Source organism: Dendrobates tinctorius, unplaced genomic scaffold, assembly GCF_039654945.1.
Source record: "Dendrobates tinctorius isolate UK_male_01 unplaced genomic scaffold, ASM3965494v1 ptg000075l, whole genome shotgun sequence".
Taxonomy (NCBI): Eukaryota; Metazoa; Chordata; class Amphibia; order Anura; family Dendrobatidae; genus Dendrobates; species Dendrobates tinctorius.
Genome location: NW_027361743.1, coordinates 13,469,085 through 13,489,987, shown reverse-complemented (window position 1 = coordinate 13,489,987; position 20,903 = coordinate 13,469,085). Strand labels below are relative to the sequence as shown.

At 44.1% G+C, this 20,903-nt stretch overlaps 1 protein-coding gene across 2 annotated transcripts in view; it reads right to left on the bottom strand.

The window, feature by feature from the left end:
• Positions 1 to 20,903, bottom strand: part of LOC141096427 (sarcolipin) — a 79,448-nt gene that overhangs the window by 43,774 nt on the left and 14,771 nt on the right. The window contains exon 1 of one of the 2 annotated variants that reach the window (XM_073583013.1): positions 16,452 to 16,475. The exons of the other annotated variant lie outside the window; for it this stretch is intronic. The gene's annotated coding sequence lies outside the window, so the exon portion shown is untranslated. Of the gene's footprint in view, positions 1 to 16,451; positions 16,476 to 20,903 lie in introns of those variants that run through there. 2 annotated transcript variants of the gene reach the window in all.

The following is a 20,903-nucleotide window of genomic DNA, read 5'->3' as shown; positions in this document are numbered from 1 at the left end:
CGCTCTAGTCCAATTTGCAGGGAATTCTCTTAGTACAGTGCTGACCTTTTCTTCTTCCTCTATGGCCTGAAGGTTGTTCTGCTCTTCCATTCAGTCCTTTAGTTGGTCAGGGCACAGTTTCAGATGATCCCTCGACACTGCTGATGAGGTTTCTCCTCCATCCTTACTGATAAGGCACACTTTGGTGTTGTCAAAGTTTGATGGTATGACGGTGTAGGGTTCAGCTTCCCATTGGTCATCCAATTTATGCATACTTCTTTTCCTCTTTAGGACTTGTTCTCCTGGTGACAAGGGAACTGCAGGTGCATGCTGATTGTAGTTCTGCTTTTGTCTCGCCTGAGCTAGACTCTTTTCTACACACTTTTGTACTCTACGGTACTACGTGTGCCGCTCTGTATCCCAGTCAGCATCAGGTGATGTCACCTCAGGTGTAAGGACTCCCATATACAAATCAATACGCAACTTGCCAAGCCTCGCGCTCATTAGGTAGGCTGGAGTGCAGTTGGTGGAATTCACAGGAATGTGATTGTAGAGGTCTACCAGATCTGGCAACTTCTCTGGCCACAGATTCCTCTCTTCCAAAGGCAAGGTCTTCAGTAGATCGATCACCACCTGATTCATCTTTTCACACCTGCCATTGGTCTGTGGATGGTACAGTGTTGTCCTGATCTTCTTGCAACCGTACAAGTTACAGAATTCCTGGAACACTTCTGCCTCAAAGGCTGGACCTTGATCTGTAAGCACTCGCTCGGGATATCCGTGTGGTCGACAAAAGTACTGTTGGAATGCTCTGGCTGCTGTCCTGGCTGTTTGTTCCTTGACAGGCACGACTACCAGGAATCTCAAGTAGTGGTCAATGATGGTAAAAGCATAAACGTAGCCTGAACGGCTTGGGACCAGCTTCACATGGTCCAGGGCTACCAACTCGAGTGGCTGTTTAGTTATTATTGGCTGCAAAGGAGCTCGCTGGCTGTTACGGTCCTTCCTATGCAGGTTGCATTGTCCACACTCCCGGCACCAATATTCAATGGCCTTCCTCATACCAGCCCAGTAGAATCTCTCTCGGAACAAGGCCTCCAACTTCTTTCATCCGAAATATCCAGCTCCATTGTGGTATGCTTCCAAGACCATTGATGCCTCCCTCTTTGGGACTACCACCTGCCAGACCAACTTATGAGTGCGGGCATTCATACTCATCCGACACAGCTTTTCCTCACAGATGAACAGCCTGCCTCTTTCCTTCCACAACTGCTGGGTTTCTTCAGGAGCATCTGGACCTGGGTGTGAGTCAGCTTGTGACAGTAGCTCCTTTACCAGGCAGACTGCGGGGTCGCTATCCTGCATTTCTGCCCAGTCATGATGATGTAATGGATTTAGGGTGGCCTCTTTCACGATAGATCGTCTGTTTCTTTCTCACTCCTTGGGCACGTTGGGCCGCAATTGGCCGATGGAAGGCAGGTAACTCTATTTCTTCGAGTGCCTCAGGGGCTTCTCCTTCATCTGGCAGATTGGGCATGCTGGACAGTGCATCAGCATTGGCATTCTTGTGCCCCGCTCGGTACTTGATGGTAAATTCATAGTTAGACAGCCGGGCCATCCATCGCTGCTCCAGTGCACCTAGTTTTGCAGTTTCCAAGTGAGTCAACGGGTTGTTGTCCGTGAAGATGGTAAATTTGGCTGAAGCTAGGTAACGCTTGAATCGTTCAGTCACAGCCCAGACTATGGCGAGGAACTCGAGTTTGAAGGAACTGTAGTTGTCAGGGTTCCTTTCAGTGGGACGAAGCTACTTGCTGGCGTAGGAGATCACTCTTTCTTTGCCATTCTGTACCTGTGACAGTACTGCTCCCAGTCCCACTTTGCTGGCATCAGTATACAGAACAAATGGTTGGTCGTAATCTGGGTAGGCCAGAACTTCATCTCCTGTGAGAGCCATTTTCAGTCGAGTGAAGGACCTCTCCAGTTCCTCATTCCATTCAAATGTAGGACTCTTCTTCCTGGCTTTCTTGGGCTGGCCCACCAGAAGATTTTGCATAGGTGTGGCTATCTCAGTGAAGCCTTTGATGAACCTTCGGTAGTAGCCTACCAACCCGAGGAATTGACGTACCTTGCGGAGGTTGCTGGGCTTCTGCCAGTCCCGGATGACAGTGACTTTGTCAGGATCCAGTGCCACACCTTCTGCACTCACTACATGACCGAGGTACTTTACGTTAGGCTTCAGGAGGTGGCATTTGGATGGCTTCACTTTCAGGCCAAAATTGGACAAGGCTTCAAACACCTCAGCCAGGTGCTTCAGATGGTCTTCATAAGTCTTAGAGAAAACAATGACATCATCAAGGTACAACAGGACTGTCTCGAAGTTCTTGTGTCCAAGACAGCACTCCATTAGTCGTTGAAATGTCCCTGGGGCGGTGCAGAGCCCGAACAGCATGTAGTTGAACTCGCAGAGACCCATTGGTGTAGTAAACACTGTTTTCTCCTTGTCTGCCTCTGCAACGGGAACCTGCCAATACCCACTAGTGAGATCTAAGGTGGAAAAATAGCAGTTTTTAAGTGCGGCTAATGACTCCTCAATTCTGGGTAATGGGTAGGCATCCTTATGTGTAATGCTGTTAATTTTTCGGTAATCAACACACATTCTCATGGTACCATCTTTCTTTTTCACAAAGACTATTGGAGCTGCCCAGGGGCTACAACAACTGTCTCTGATCACCCCAGCCTCCTTCATTTCCCGCAACATACTTTTGGCACATTGATATTGTGTTGGGGGTATAGGCCGGTACCTTTCTTTAATGGGTGGATGATCTCCAGTGGGGATATGGTGTTGAACCCCTTTTGCCTTCCCAAAGTCTAGAGGGTGTTTACTGAATACCCGCTCATACTCCTTAGTCACTTGGTAAACCCCACTCTTTTGGTATAAAGGGGTGGAGTCAGTTCCCACCTGCAGATGCTGACACCACTCCTCCAGCTGCTTTACAGAGCCATTGTCCCCTGCCTGGTCGGACAAGACCAAGGGCTCTGCTGCCTGTATTGCGTTGTTACTGACAGTAAGCAGCTTAGCAACTGTGGCATACCGAGGTATTGTGGCCTCCTCTTCCCCACAATTCAAGAGGCGTACAGGTACTCTCCCTTTGTGTACATCAACTACCCCTCTGGCTGTCAGGACAGTGGGCCAGCTATCAGAGTACACTGGCTCTACCATTGCTTAGTAATCTTTTCCTCTGAGGCTGATGGCTGCCCGACACCAAATTAACATTTCACATTTGGGGGGGTATCGCAATGGGGAAAGAATCACTCACTCTGACGCTGCCAATTTCTCCGCCAGAGAGTTCTACCTGCTGTCTTTGCATCAGGGCCTTGATCTCCTTCTGCCGAACTCGTTGTTCACTGGAACCAGCAGTCTCAGCTACCTGTTGCAACAAAACAATAACCTCGGCAAGACAATTTTCAATCACATTAGTACCTAAGGTCATCATTGGGTTACATTCTCGTCGATCAATGTCTACAACTATCAGACCTTGAGATTTTAACTCTACTCGCCCCACTTTAATGGTAATCTCTTTACATCCAACTTGCGACAAAGACTGACCATTGCTGGCAACTACTGTCAGTTCATCACTTGGGCCACGGGTAAGTTCAGAGTCAGCCCAATACCGCTTGTAAAGAATATATGGCATAGTTGTCACCTGAGAGCCAGTGTCCAGCAAAGCGTTCATGGGGATACCATCAATCACGACTGGGAGGACCGGTCGCCCTCCAACATACTTGGCTCGCCAGTTCTTTGGGCCTTGTGGTCCTACTCCTGGGGGTTGGCCCTCTGCCCCAGGGGTTGCTCGTTTAAATAACAGAATCTTGCGATGTGGCCTGCCTTGTAGCAGTGACGACAGATGGGACGTCCGTCCTGGTCATAGCGATTGTTGTTTCTCCCTCGGAGTGGCAGGATCCTCTTCTTCCGCAGCCACGGGACATCCTCTGGACTGGAGGCCAGCTGGATCTTCTCCTTTGAGGACACCTGCAGGGACTGCACAGTTTTGGCAAGTGCAGCCATACTTTTGGTCAGCTCTTGGACCTGAAGGCGCAGTTCTGTAGATGGATCATTATCCAGAGTCTGTGCATGAGCCCCCACAGGGCTGGGATGGAAAGATGCTGCTTCTTGGTGGTATGTGATCGCTGGGCGCCTAGGGGGTGCTGGACGGCTGACATTCGGTTCATGCAGCACCCGGATAGCCCTGTCTTTGAAGTCTGCAAAGTCCAGGTCAGGGTTTTGTAGGGCTATGATGCACAGCTGTGCTCTGTGGGTACTGGATAGGAGTCCCTCAATAAATTGCTCCTTTAACAGTCTGTCTCCATCTTTAACACTGTCTGGGTCAATCTGCTTTATGGCTGGCAGCGCCTCCTGCAGGTTAAGAGCATAGTCCCGTATACTGTCCTGCGCTCTCTGCTTACACCCAAAGAATCTCATTTTTATTTCAGCTGCAGGGCGGGTGTCAAAGGTGCATCTTAGCTTAGCCAGAATTTTTTTAATAGTCTGTTTATCAGTGTCCTGCCAGGCTTTTACTTCCCTTTGCGCTGCACCAGTTAGCTGCCCAATAAGGATGTTCACTTTCTGGCTTTCAGACAGAGGATACACCTCAAACAAACTGCACAGTCTCTCTTTAAATTCACTCAGGGTATGTGACTCCCCTGAGTACTGCGGTAACCAGGCTGCTCCCGGAATATAGGGCATGGACAGTGGCATTATGGGGACTGCTGTGATGGGCACTTGTTCCTGCTGCGCTCTGGAAGCAGTGCTGGCCGCTGGATTCTGCGGTGCCATTGGGGCCGCAGCTGCGCAGGCCCCTGCATCTTGCGGCGCTGTGGGGGTGCAGTGGCGTTCATCGCTGCATCTTCTCTTGCCTCAGACATTCTCCTCCCCCCAGTTAACGTTGGCCAGGCCCTGGGTTGCCCTGGCTTACCGGTTGCTGCTCTGCAGGCTGGATGATCGGGGGACGCCGGGACTGCAGGCCTCTGCTTCTCACTTCCCGCGCGCTGGTCTCCTCCCGCGCAGCACTTCATTTTTTGCGCTTTCAGGCAGGCTCCGCCCACGACGGCTCACCCCTTTGGCTTCCCGCGCACGCCAAGTGGTGGGGTAATGGCGACAATGGCGCAATAGGCCTATGGCACACAACACAGTCTCTGGCACACAGGACCTGGGGCACCGGGCTTCCTAAATCCTGTTTGTGATGCCAAAATGGATCTCCCGCCAGGGCAGTGGGGTACTCACTACCGGGCCGGTATCTCAGAGGGAAGTGTCACAGTAGCGGTGACCCGGTCCGTGGCCCTGGACATCCATGAAAAGGGGGTTAAGTGTGGCTGATTAGAGTTTAGAAGTGGATGATATGTGACGCCACCTGTGGTGCTCGGCAATGAAGAGGTTAAGCCGACGCTGCAGGCAGATCCTCTGGGACAGATGGTATAAGGCAGCAAAATGTAATAGCTCCCCACAGGTAGAGCTGTAGTCCCAGGGCAGTAGTAATAGGTGTTGAGGAAGAGGGTGCAGTGTCATGCACAGAGATATAGCAGTGCTGAAGGGGTTGCAGGAAGAAGGCAATGACACAACAGGGTACAGTTTCTTTTACCTTTACTTTGCTTTGCAAGTGCAGTCCAGGATCCAGATTACAGATGGAACAGGAGTTGGCCAGCCTGGAGGCAACTTAGGAATCTCTCTATGCAGATAGGTTGTGTAGTCTCCTTTCTAGCGCTTATATGAGGTAAAAGCAGTACTAAGTTACACTGAAGTTCCTCTTGCTTGCTCTCTTCTAGAACCCCCTCGTATGGCAGACAGCTGTAGCCTCCTTCTTCTGGCTCACACGTTGCTGTTGTGCCTCCGAGTCTTATGTGGGAACAGAGCAATTACAGCTTTCTATTCCTCCGGTTTCTGCAGTATCCATACAACCTCGGAGACCGGACTCGGGACCATGCGCTACGCTAGAAGTGAGCCTGAACTCTGCTCAATCCTCCAGCTCTTCTTCTCCCGTCCAAACACTTTGCCCTCCTCACACGAACTAACTAACTTCCCCTTCCTGGCCCCCAGAGAGCAGCTCCTCCCCCAGTTTTGGTTCAGAGCTCCCCTGCTGGCCTGGAGTGGGAACCGTGCTGTGTGTTGTATTTACCTGATAGAGAGACCCTTTATTGCTTCCAAGCATGACATCACACTCCCTAGGAGGAAGGTAATGCCACTGTGGCGACCATACTCCTGGGGGCGCCACATTTTCAGGAGAGTTCGACAATGGTAACTACAGAGAGTCTCTCGGTGCTGATAGATGAGACTGAGGCCTGCATAAGGTCACTGGTTATAAACAATAGTAGACTTAGCTGTAAATGTATATACAGAAGTTTACCTGTTAAAGACTGTAGAATGTTTCTGTTTATTCTGTGTATGCTGCTGTGTAAACCTTATATATCCATTCTCAGATTTACTGTACATTAAATAGACAAAATTATTGAGACTCCTCATTACACCTACAGGAGCCTTTGTGACCTCCCATCCTTAATCCGTAGCCATTAATATGGAGTTGCTCCCTGATTTGCAGCTATAACAGCTTCCACTCTTCTAGAATCTCTTCTACGAGATTTTAAAGTTATCATTGGGCATGTTTGCCCATTCATCCAGAAGAGCATCTGTGAGGTCAAACCCTGATGTTGGAGTTGAGCCGGGCTCACAATCTCCATTCTAGATCATCGCAATAGTATAGTATGGGGTTGAGGTCCAAAAACTATGCGGCCGATCATGTTCTTACACACCAAACTCCACCAACCATATCTTTATGGACTTTGTACAGTAGGACGCAGTCATGGCAACCATAAAAAGGCTTTCCCCAAACTGTTCCACAATATGTGAAGCTACAATTGTCCAAAATATATTAGATTTCTGAAGCATTAAGAATTCCCTTCAGTGAAACCCCAGAATATTATCCCTCTGCCACCAAACCTTACAGCTGGCACAATGCAGACAGTCAGATAACGTTCTCCAAACCCAGACTCATTCATCACGAGATAGAAAAGTGTGATCCCTCACTGCATAGACCAGATTTCCACTGCTCTAGAGTCCAATGACAGCATGCTCTATACCACTCTATTTGATGCTAGGCAATGTGCTTGGTGATGTAAGGCTTGCATTCAGCTGCTCAGTGATGGAAATACTATGAAGCTCCTGATGCAGGTTTGTGCTCATCTTAATGTCACGTTAATAAACGTTTGGACTCTGCAGTCATGGAGTGAGCTGAGTATAATTGACTTTTTGTGCCTTGTTCTTCTCTGTGTTTGTCAACCCCGCTCTGTGACTTTACGTGGTCTGGCTGGGTTGCTGTAGTTCTTTTCATTTTACATGATAGCACTCATAATCATAGTTAACCCTTTAGCCTCAAGCCTGTTTTCCCCTTCATGACCAGGCCAATTTTTACATTTCTGACCAGTGTCACTTTATGTGGTAATAACTCTGAAAAGCTTCAATGGATCCCACTGTATTTTTCCGTGAACTATTTTACTTCATGATAGTAGTAAAATTTGTATGATATTACTTGCGCTTTATTTTTGTAAAAATCGGAAACATTTTTGTCATTTTCAAACTTTGAATTCTCATGCCTTTAAACCAAAAAAATATGTCACACAAAATAATTAATAAATAATATTTCCCACATGTCTACTTTACATCAGCACAATTTTTTAATTATAATTTTTTGTTGCTGGAAGTTAGAAGGGTTAAAACTTGACCAGCAATTTCTCATTTTTCCAGCAAAATTTACAAAACCTTTTTTTTTAGGGACCACATGCGCCATGTCACATTTGGAAAGCCCCTGATGTGCCTAAACAGTGGAACCCCCCCACAATTGACTCCATTTTTTAAACTAGAACAAAGAAAAAAAGGTATTCCAGCGTAGAAAAATATAAAACTTCGTCTTTAATGGAAAAAATTCATAAAAACAGGCACAATGCGGACAACATATAGATCCCAGAGCGCTACCAGCTGATGCGTTTCAACACTCTGGTCTTAATCATGGTTAGTATAAGCCCAGGTGCTTCACAGAAATTTATAACTTTGCAGAAAAAATGTGATTTTTTTTTTTAAATGTTCTTTTAGCCCCACATTTCTTATTTTCACATGAGCAACAGGAGAAAATGGACCCCAAAAATTTGTGTGCAATTTCTCCTGAGTACGCCGATACCCAATATGTGGAGAACTACTGTTTGGGCACACAGCAGACCTCAGAAGGGTAGGAGCGCCATTTGACTTTTTGAATGCAAAATTTGCTGAAATCATTATTGGAGGCCATGTCACGTTTGGAGAGCCCCTGAAGTGCCTAAACAGTTGAAACATCCTACAAGTGACCCCATTTTGGAAACTAGACCCCTCAAGGAATTTATCTAGACATGTGGTGAGCACCTTGAACCCACAGGTGCGTCACAGAAGTTTTCCCGAAAAATATTTTTCCCACAAAAATGTTGGTTTAGCCCCAATTTGTTTCATGTTTACAAGGATAGCAGGAGAAAATGGCCCCCCAAATTTGTTGTGCAATTTCTGCTAAATACTCCGATACTCCATATGTGGAGGAAAACTACTTTTGAGGCACAGTGCAAAGCTCAGAAGGGAAGAAGCGCCATATTGCAGTTGAGATTTTGCTGGAATGGTTTGAGAGGGGCCATGTCATATTAGCAGAGCCCTTGAAGTGCCAGAACAGCAGAACTCCCCCATAAGTGACTGCATTTTACAATCTACACCTCCAATAAATTATTCTAGGGGTGCAGTGATCATATTGACACCACATATGCCCCACAGAATTTTATACCATTGGGCGGTGAAGAAAGAAAAATTACGTTTTTACCACTAAAATGTTGTTTTTGCCCTATGCTTTTAATTTTTCTGAGGTCTAGGAGGAAAAAAATGCACCTCATTTTGTTGTAAAAATTTTTATCCTGAGTGCGCCAATACCCTTCATGTAATTGGGAAATACTTTTCAGACAGAGTACAAAGCTCAGAAAGGGAGGAGCACCATATTATAGTGCAGATTTTACTGTTATGGCTTACAAGTACCAAGATCCACTGGTAGAGCTCCTGAAGTGCCAGAACAGCAGAAATACCTCCCACCCACCCCCATAAATGACCCTATTTTACAAAGGGTAATAAAATCATAGAATGGTAGCTTTGGAAGGGACATCCTGTGTCATCGTGTCCAACCCCCAGACAGAGTCCACAGTGCCTCTATCTACCTCATTATAGGGAATCTCCTACCGGAGGTTCCGTCTGAATCCCATATTTCAGAGATTTACATGGAAACCCTGATGTAAGCGCTCAGCGCAGAGCACAGGATACATGTGCGCCGAGCCTTACTGCAGTCTATGGCAGGCAGAATTAAAAAATCAACAGCAGGTGAAGAATTGGTTTTATTTATTTTTTTACACCGTGCCTCATGCGGTATAAGTTATCTACCTGCTGCCCCATTCATTCTGGGTGCCTCTGCATAGCAGGTACGATAATGTCAGTAGTTTGCACCTACTGTACTGAGCCTCAGACTGCAAAGACGAAAGCATTACATCAAGGAAACACAGTTAAGTGAGTAGTATTTATTTTTTAAATGTCTGTACTTGAGGGGTCATGATGTCATGATGCTGTGGGGGACTATACTTTATAGGGACCATTATATTCGACTGAGGAGACTGTGTACATTAATATTTGTGTGGGAGTTGTGGAGACCATCATACTGTGTAGGGGACTGTAGTGGCCATCATATGGTTTTGGAGGCTGCTGGATCATCATACTTTGCAAAGGGCTGTGGGGGCATGATACTGATTGAGGGAAATCAAACTGTATATATGGAGCTGTGGGGGCATCATACTGTGTGGGGGTTGTGAGAGACATGACGCTGCATAGTGGAATCATACTGTATGTGGAGCTGTGTGGTCATCATAGAGTGTGGGGGGCTGTGGAGGCCATCATACTAGAGTCATGCTCAACCACCACTCCATTCACATGGTGGTTCTTCAAAGCCCTGATTCTTAGCATCGCTGGTGTTCCTAGGGGTAAGACCCATAGTGATCGGGTAGTTATCTCCTATCCTTTGGATAGGGGATAACTTCCAGACTTGAGTATAACCCTTTAATTATCACAGCTGTCTACATTCCCAAGCGAAGTTTGACTGAAGGCTGCCTGCACCAAAAGGTGGTGCCATTTTTAATATTTAGTCCTCGGGAGTACAAATTGTACTAGCATTATTCCTGCAAATCTCTGCCCAGTAACTTTCCCTGTAAATTTTCTGGACTGTTACCTGGAACACTGTCGCACATGTTATCTGATAATTTTATTTGTGTATATGATTACTGGACAGAGCAGAAGAGCTATGAGCGGTGACACCAGATGCAAGTCCTCTTAGGCAGCGGGCCTATATAAAGAGTGAATAGCAACACGAGTCTGCATGGTATTCCTTTACAGATAATGGAAAGGTCACCAGTTGTACTACCACATTATAAGGCCTAATCACATGTAACCAGCACCTTACATAGCCTAAAGGCAGCACTGGCTCTGAAGTACTAAAAACACCCATCGACATAAGAATATTTAGAATTGAGAGTCCTCAGTGGTTGATACCTTTTAATGAAATATCGCAATAGGTAAGACAAGTGACGTGAAGCAGAACTATCATTATGGGAGAGGGATAGACATAAATATTGGACCAGTTCATAGATAAGAAGCGTGAAAGTTTTATTGTTGTGTGATGACCCCAGAAGGTCTGAAGGTCCTTAATTGATGTTAAAAGACATAAATCTATGTGACACATTCATTCCTGCATGGAGTGTGTCAAAAGTTGTCATAAATTTATACTCCCAGACTCTTCTGTCTCTCTGAGACTTGAAATTCCCTTTTAATACAAGTAATTTAATGTCCATCAAGCTATGACCGGGGTGTGGATACAAAAATGTTTTGCCACAGGTAGATCTCAGTGGTTGATACCTTTAAATGGCTAACTGAAAAGATGGTAACCTATGGACATAGGCAGTTTAGGTACAGAAGTAAAGATCAGCTGCCACAGGGAACAGCACGATGCATACCTCCCAACTTCTGAATAAGAGAAAGAGGGACAGGTCACGGTAAATTTTGGCCACACCCCAATCCACGTTCATTTACCATTTTTCTACCCTGGAAGGAGGAGATGTCAGAGGGGACGTGGCAGTGAAGGAAATTCAGCAGATGCCCAAGACTACAGGGTGTAGACCCAAATCCAGGACTGTCCGCTGTATCCGGGACAGTTGGGACTAGAGATGAGCAAATCAATTCACGAGTTTCTGGTCCAGCATGCAAGTCAGTGGTACCTGTCTAACCGTCCGGCGTCCCCTGCGCGGCTTTTGGTTAACCAGAGCTGGGAGGATGTCAGCTGTGCATCCTGCTCATCTCTAGTTCGGACCTCTGGATTTAATTTTTGTTGCTTCATTTACAGTCAGAGTCACCAAAACGTTATGTAGTTTCACTATACATTTAGATTTTTTGTGTCTGTAAGGCCGTGTTCACACGTTGCAGCAATACTGGTTTTTTTGTTTTCTGCAGTAACCACACCAAACTACACAACAATTTTCTTCCCCTTATTTGATGCATGCAGATGTGAAGAGCTGCATTTTTAATGTGGTTTTTATAGTACAGAAAAGCTTTGATTCTGTGCTGAAAAAAGTAACTGCAGTTTTTTAAATGCATTTTTTAGGCTCCACATACAGTAGAAGCATCTAGAGAAAAAAGACCAAAACTACACTGTTCAGCAGCGTCTTTAGACCACAGGGGGTGTAGTTCTCATGAAGTCACATCCACTATGCTTGGACAGTTAAACAGCAGAATTTTTGTGCAAAAAAAGCAGTAGAAAATATGTACTATTAAATACTCTGCTTCATATCTGCCCCAAAATCGCAACAATTAAGCAGGAAAACGCATAAAAGAAAAGCTGCAAACACGCAATAATTAGAGAAGATTGTTATTGTATTGTGTGGTGAAGACACCTGCAGAAAAGAAGCTGCAGAAAGAACGTAGCATTTACGCTTTATGTGAACACGGCCTCAGCATTACAGTTTTATTACATTTTTGTGGGTTTAATAGAGAAAAAATATCAGTCACGTCATTTTTTTACGTCATTTACTGATCCCCGTAAATAATCTGAGTGTACAGGTCGTTACCATTAGAGGGACACCAATTATGTCCCTGTTATGTGCCGATTGTGATGTTAATTATTTTCTAAAAAACGCAATTAAAATGACTTTCTCATTATCTAGTGCTTTTCATTATTATTTTTTAGTAATTTTACAAGATGAGAAAATCTCTTAGGCCAGGGTCACACTTGCGTTAAATACGGATGAGTGCTATGCGATAAAACCATAAGTCTATGGGTGCGAGTGACACAGCGCACATCACTCGGGTCATTAGCATATCGCATCCGATACTCTCGCTTTGGATGCCATACGCTAGTGTGACCCCGGCCATATTCTCCCTCTAGAACAAAAATACATACATTGTACACAGCAGTGTACTTCTATCAGTATAATCTGCTTGTAGTCAGAGCCTGCAGTACAGATAAAGTACACAAAATCACAACTGCTTGTGGATGAGAAGCTTAAGTGTCTGCCTGTAATGTTGAAGGTTGTGCGTTTGAGGCTGTGTGCACACGTAGCGTTTTTTTCGTGGCGTTTTTAAACGCACAATTTTGCCGCGAAAACGCAAAAAAAAGCATCCCATGCAATACTATGGCATTTCGCACATACTGTGATAATACTGCATATTTTTCCATGGTGGCACCGCGTCGCGGAAAAATATGCAGCATGTTCATTCTTTGTGCGGAATCGCTGGAATTCTGCACACATAGGAATGCATTGTTCCGCTTACTTTCCGCATGTGGCTATGCACACCATGCGAAAAGTAAGCGGAAAATTTGCGGATGGTACCCACAGTCTGGAGGAAAGGAGATTATCCTCTAGGCTCTGGGTACCATATCCCTGTAAAAAATAGAATTAAAATAAAAAATCATGATGTTCTCACCTTCCAGCGTCCCCCGCAGCGTCCCCAGGCCTCTGCAATGCTCCCGCCAAGTCCCGTTCCCAGCGATGCCTTGCGACAATGACCTTTGATGACGTTGGGGTCTCGCGGACCGCTACGGTATCGCGAGACTGCGACGTCATCAAAGGTCATTGTCGCAAGGCATCCCTGGGAACGGGACATGCCGGGAGCATTGCGATGATCGGGAACGCTGCGTGGGATGCCGGAAGGTGAGAATATCACGATTTTTTTTTTTATAATTATTATTATTTTAAACTTTATATCTTTCTACTACTGATGCTGCATAGGTGGCCTCAATAATAAAAAGTTGGTCACACTAGTTAAACACTATGTTTGACAAGTGTGACCAACCAGTCAATCTGTTTTCCAAGCGATGTTACAGATCGCTTGGAAAACACTAGTATTTTGCATGCTAATTACGCTTGAAAAATGCTAGTTTTTCCACGGGAAATACGCGGGAGTTAAAAATGCGTATTTCTCGCGTATTTACCGCAGCATGGAATTGCGGAATTCCCGCAGAAATTTCCGCCGGAATTCCGAACATGTGCACATAGCCTTAGACACTCAGCGGAAACAATAAAATGATATTTTTTTTATAATTGTTCATTATTATTTTTATTACTTTTATAGGAACAAAAATAAATCTTTTTCTTTACCTCAGCATACAGGCACCATAAAAGTACATTGTTATACACATAGTTTTTCTATGGCTATGTATAATAATAATAATAATAATAATAATAATAATAATAAATTTTATTTTTATAGCGCCGACATATTCCGCAGCACTTTACATTTCAGAGGGGATTTGTACAGACAATAGACATTACAGCATAACAATAATCACATACAGTAGATTATAACAAATACCAAGAGGAGTGAGGGCCCTGCTCGCAAGCTTACAGTCTATGAGGAAAGAGGTAGACACGAAAGGTGGGTGGTAACAGTTGCTCTGATTGTATGGACCAGCCATAATGTTAAGTGTGTAACAGTACAGACACAGAGGGCTAATGGATGCATAAAGCATGTGGGAACATGATGCTGGGAACCTGGTTATGGTAAAACTTTTGGCTCTGCCACACAGGGATAGGTTAGGTTAATGTGTTGAGGCGATAGGCCAGTCTGAATAAATGCGTTTTCAGGACACGCTTAAAATTGTAGGGATTGGGGACTAATCGTATTGACCTGGGAAGTGCATTCCAAAGAATTGGCGCGGCACGTGTAAAGTCTTGGAGACGGGAGTGGGAGGTTCTGACTATTGAGGATGCTAACCTCAGGTCATCAGCAGAACGGAGGGCGCGGGTAGGGTGGTATACTGAAACAAGGGAGGAGATGTAGGGTGGTGCTGAGCCATGGAGGGCTTTGTGGGTGAGGGTAATAAGTTTATACTGAATTCTGGAGTGGATGGGTAGCCAGTGTAATGACTGGCACAAGGTAGAGGCATCGGTGTAACGATTGGTGAGGAATATGATCCTGGCTGCAGCATTCAAGACAGATTGGAGAGGGGAGAGTTTGGTAAGAGGGAGACCGATTAGAAGAGAGTTACAATAGTCGAGACGAGAATGAATAAGAGAAACAGTAAGAGTTTTTGCAGAGTCAAAAGTAAGAAAAGGTCGAATTCTAGAAATGTTTTTGAGGTGCAGATGACAAGAGCGAGCCAGTAATCTGTTTCTGTGTTCACTGCCTGCAATAGAAGCCGAGACCAAAGCTGTAACGTGGGGGACGTGGGACAGAGCCCTCAAATCGGGTCAGTCTCACCAAATCTGGGACGGTTGGGAGCTATGCACAATGGATGAGGCCAGTGTGAACCGAATTTCTCATCTCTAAGTTCGAATACTAGCTTTTACTTCACATTTTTAGCTAACAACAGCAGAGGGTCCATTAATGTGGAAAATGCTACTTTTTTTGTATCCACTCCTTGTTTTCATTTAAAGGGATTGTCCTACTACCAAAGCTGATCATCTATGTAAAGGATAGGTAATAGGTTGCTGATCGCTGCAGGTTTTACTGATATATAACAACATCTGCAAGGAGTTTGTATGTTCTCCCCATGTTTGCTGGGTTTCCTCCGGGTTCTCCAGCGATGGATGCCGGGGGGGGGGGCGCTTATTCATGTCTTACACTGCTGTGGTAAAATGAAAGCCGAGCTCTGACTGGTTGCTATGGGCAGGTTACTTTACTGTAAGGCAGTACTGACAACTAGGCCCGATGAGCGTATAATGCGCCTATAATCCTGACATCAAAGCAAGAGGTTTACTCAGACCACAGTGTGTCCATAATGGCCTCGGCGCATTTCTGTCACTTCCAGCATCAGTTATGGCCAGTTTATATAGGATGAAACTCAGGCGGCCTGTACTCTTTACATGCAGGTCGGCCATGTTACACTGTGCTGTAGCCTAATACAGGGGCCACGTATAAGATTTCTCCGTACCTCCTGTAAAAACATGGAAAGTCAAATAATATCGCAATATGCGCTACCATATATAGTCCAGAAAGAGCGTCCGGGCCCAGATTAGTATGGAGCAGCTGTGCCCATAATTGGCCATGTGAAATGATTTTCTGTTATTACTGAACCACCTACAGAATTTGCCAAGAATCACTGCAGCCACAATAAACAGCGCTCCACGTCTATTAGTTGTGCAATAATATCCAGAAGGATTTTCCTAATTAAAGCATTATTGTTTTGTACAGTCTTAAACCATAATCCCACTGTATTAAACGTATTTGATATTATTTCTCTACATACAAAGTAGATTAGATTAAATCTAACTACCATAGTTTTGGTGATTTTGAGCTATAGAAAATGTCATTATTTTGCCCATTGAACAGACATCAGTTTCCTCTTCGCTCTAGGCTAAGTTCACACAAGCGTATAAAAAAAATCGCATTGTCATCCATATACCATCCGCATTTTATCCGTAGGTCTGTCTTTTTTTCTTCTTTTTTTTACAGCCGTATGGCTTCCATTTTTTATGTCAGCAGTTAATAACATTTAGAAAACTAAATAGAGTACCTCGATTCTCACGCATAAGAGAATATTTGCTCTTGTGACCCCAGCCTAATAAAATGCAATGTATCTGTAAAAATTGGATGACCCTTATGGGATTCTATTTTCTTTCCTACACCCATAGACTTAAGTATACAAGTCTCATTCTAACTATGGAGGAGACTAATGCATTCTGCAATTTTCTTTTACGTGGGCATTTTTTACAGGTTTAAAGCGGTCATATCAACAGCCCTATTGACTAAAATTAGTGTGAGTAAAGTCTGGTAAAAATGGGCGTATTTATTTGAGTGGAATTGAATTCTACAAAAATCCCATTTGCCTCCATTTTTCTGAACCGTAGAAGGCCATCAAAAGGTTAAAAGGTAAAAAAAAAAAAATACACACCTGACTGCTCAACTCTCCTCCACTGCTCATTGTCCCCCATATGGCCCTCAGTGCCTCTTCTTACAGCCTCCGCTCACTGAGATCCCTGGGCTTCCAGCTGCAATTAGGACTGGAATGTCTCTGCTCATACGCATCTTAAGTGTGAAGTGGGTATGGCAACGCTGTATTATATTCTATTCGGGGCTACATTATATTCTATGGGGGGACTGTATTATATTTATTATATTCTATGGGGGTGATTTCATCATACTCTATGGGGGGTATATTATACTATATGAGGAAGCTACATTGTATTCTATGGGGGGGCTGCATTACATTCTATGGGGGGCTAGATTATATTGCATGGGGGCTTCATTATACTTTATGAGGGGGCTACATTATATTCTATTGGGGCTGCATTATACTATATGAGGAGGGCTACATTGTATTCTATGGAGGGGCTACATTATACTATATAAGGGGCTGCATTATATTCTATGGGGGCTGCCATATATTCTATGGAGGTGCTGCATTATACTATAAGAGACGGGCTGCATTGTATTCTATGGGGGTTACATTATATTGTATGGCGGGGCTGCATTATACTCTGGGGTGGCTGCATTATACTCTGTGGGGTGGCTGCATTATGCTCTATGGGGTGGCTGCATTATACTATATGTGGGCTACATTATACTGTATCGAGGACTATGGGGAATACATTATACTATATGAAGAACTATGGGGTGCATTATACTATGGGAAGTGAATTGTACTACATGGATGACTGGCGGTGTATTATACTATATGGAGCACTATGAGGAGTGTATTATACTACATTAAGGACTGAGCAGTTTATTTTAATATATGGATGACTATGAGGAGTATTATATTATATGGAGGATTGAGTAGTGTATTATACTATATGGAGGACTGAGTGTATTTTAATATATGGAGGGCTATGAAGAGTGTATTATACTATATGGAGGACTATGGGGAGTGTATTATACTATATGGAGGACTGAGGAGTGTATTATACTATATGGAGGACTATGAGGAGTGTATTATACTATATGGAGGACTATGGGGGAATGTATTATACTATATGGAGGACTGAGGAGTGTATTATACTATATGGAGGACTATGGGGCACATTATATTATATGAAGGACTATAGAGAGTATATTATACTATATGGATGACTATGGGGCACATTATATTAAATGGAGGACTATGGGGTGTAAACTGTAGATGTGCTGCTGATAACATGATACTGTATGGTGATCTGTTAGTGATCCATTAGTGATTGTTTTGTCCCCATCATTCTTTCTCAGACGGTGGAAAGAGGCCGGGAAACAAGTGTTGAACGATTTCAACATTGACGATCACACTCATTTAGCGGCCTGAACTCAGCGCATGTAACTACAACCAGAATGCTTCTGTGTGATGTGTAATATGTTAGCATTTGAGACACCGTTTTAAACTTTGCCTAGGGCCCCACTTTGCCTAAAACCGGCCCTGCATAAGAGAAGACAGATAGCGGTGATAAATGTACAGCACTGAGCAGTGTTAGCTCAGCTGGTCATAGTGCCCACTCCTCGCAGTATTACACTGATGAGGGTAGAGCGGGACACTTGCTCATTGCCTGGGACCGCAGAACAGAGACCCAAATCCGGGACTGTCCCATTGGATGCAGGATGGTTGAGAGCTATGGTATAGCAGTACACAACAGCACACAATGACACAACAGCCTAAAATCATAGAACAGCCGTCAATCAAAGGACAACAACCTACAAAACCTGCACAACAATACAAGTTCCCGACACAGCTTCACACAATGGCGCCCAACCACAGAACAACAGCAAACATCTTGCAACTTTAAGGACCAGAGTGGCAAGTAGTTGTCCTCAGATATCACACAAATCTCTGCGTATTAGCAACAAGGATCTTTTTCTTTTCATATAATTTTAAAATACATTAACGGTAGTATATTGTACGACAGGGGTGCCGGCCTTTCCCTCTTGTTCAGAGCATTTTGTTTCCATACTTACCAATGTCTAGATAGCCAGATACAGTGGAAGTCGGGACATACATACAACCTCCTTGGACAGCTTCCCATGTATGGTAAGGTTGGGAGGTACGACAAAATCACCATTTCATGTTTCAGTTTCTTAGGTTTCTTCTAGCAAAATCAGGACTATCAATACTCATATTCCTCAAGAGGACATCCAGCTTGTTGAAGGATGCAGCACCAGCCAGATTGAACCTAGTGAGTCCTTTAACCACTTTTTTTAATCAGTGGTGGAAAAATGAGGAGCCTTATCTTTCAAAACTGTCTAAAATCAAAACAAAAAAACTATCTTTGTTGCCAATAGCATCAAATCAAAGAGCAGCTTTCACTTATTACACATGTCTGATAAATTGAAGGTTGCTTTTTTTTTTTTTTTAGACATTTTTGATACATCTGTCCAATTTAATGAGTTGAGAGTGGTGGTTCTCATATCAGAGGCCATGGGAAACTAGTGTACCTATTATAATGCCCCATAAAACCTCTCCAGCCACATGACACACTGAAATTCATAGCATAAAGAAATTATATTCCTTGTCTGCAGGACTCGGGCCTGTCACTAAACATGGCGAAGTACCGGACCAAAAGCCACAAGTAAAACGTCATGCTCTATATTTTTTTTATGTCTTCTCATGAAAGTGACACAAAAACATAACTACGATATTCTGCTTTTGTCTAAAACTACAACATTCCTTAAATAATGTACAGATTTTACCACACTGCGTAAGATGGTCTGCGACTGAAAAAATATAGCAAAGCAACCAATAAAGTGTAGTGAATGGATAAATTCACGGGGCAGAACGGTGACTCAGTGGTTAGCACTGTTGCTTTGCAGCTCTGTGGTCCTGGGTTCAAATCCCACTGAGGACAACATCTGCCAGGAGTTTACATGGTCTACCTGTATTTCCATGGGTTTCCTCCCACGCCTAAACACATACTGATAGGTAATTTACATTGTGAGCTCCAATGTGGACAGTGTTCATAATGTATGTGAATCGGTGTGGAATACGATGGTGCTATACAAGCAAAGCATAATAATAACTGCAAGCCACATATGGCCACTGACATGGCCATGCAACGCCGATAATAAATTGAATAACAATAAATGACAATTGAGACATCAATCGCGGATGAAAAGTGGCCGTGCGTTTATTTAGGGTTAATATAAATAAATATTTAAAATTCATTAATAAATATAACCATATAAATACCGTATATTACCAAAACCAAGAAACAATCCGCCCCTTATCGGGCGATTTTCCCACAATAAAGCGCACGACATAATTTAAAAAAAGGGGAGGGAGAATCTTCTTATCTTGAGTGGCGTTCGCTGTCTGAGGTGATAACGGTTCACACCTCACCTTATATATCACAAAAAAGACCGCCAAAATTCTTATCTACCAATAGCAAGCTGATAAAAACAGCGCCAGCTGAGACAAACATTAACCCTTTCACACCGCTTCAAAAACCCAGTAACTCAGGCCAGACTTATTTTAATCCTTCTTGAAGAAAAATTTAAGAAAAACAGGGCCCGCCTGGCCATGGGACCCCCCTTCCCTTTATTTCATATGTTTCTTACGGGGGGGGGGACTTACATGGCCATGCAACGCCGATAATAAATTGAATAACAATAAATGACAATTGAGACATCAATCGTGGATGAAAAGTGACCGTGCGTTTATTTAGGGTTAATATAAATAAATATTTAAAATCCATTAATAAATATAACCATATAAATACCGTATATTACCAAAACCAAGAAGCAATCCGCCCCTTATCGGGCCATTTTCCCACAAGCCAGGGCTCAAAGAGACATGGCCCTGCTCCTCCACATAGACAGCTGTTATGATTGAGTCACCGTAGGAGGCAAAAACAGAAATGCTAGCTAAGTCCAGAAAACCAGAGAAGTTGGTGACTATCAGATTGCAGACCCCTGAACCTATCAACACAACTAGCAGTAGCCGTGGGGGGTTCCTATGATGACCTAGACCCCTCGATCACAGCCGGAGAGATACATAGGCCTAAAGAAGGAAAGGGGAAATCTAACTGCCCCAGAGCAGACCCCAAAGCAATAGGCAGCCCCCTACATATAATGACGGTGAAGCAAGATGAAAACACTTACACAGACAGAAAGACAGGCTGAGCAAAGACGGGGCCCAAAAACTACCTAGATAGGAACGGATAGGAAGGCTGCTGTCTGCAATCTGCCAAAACCCTATCAGAGACAAAAGCCAACAAGCTGATATAAAAAATGGCCCTGAAGCAACTAAGCTTCAAAAACTAAATCAGCACTCAGGTACTTTCAGAAGACAGAGCTAACGGAACACTGCACACTCCAGCAGGGAGTGGCAGAATCCAAAAAGCAAGAAAAACAAAAACAAATCTTAAATGCAAAAAGGCAAAACAGA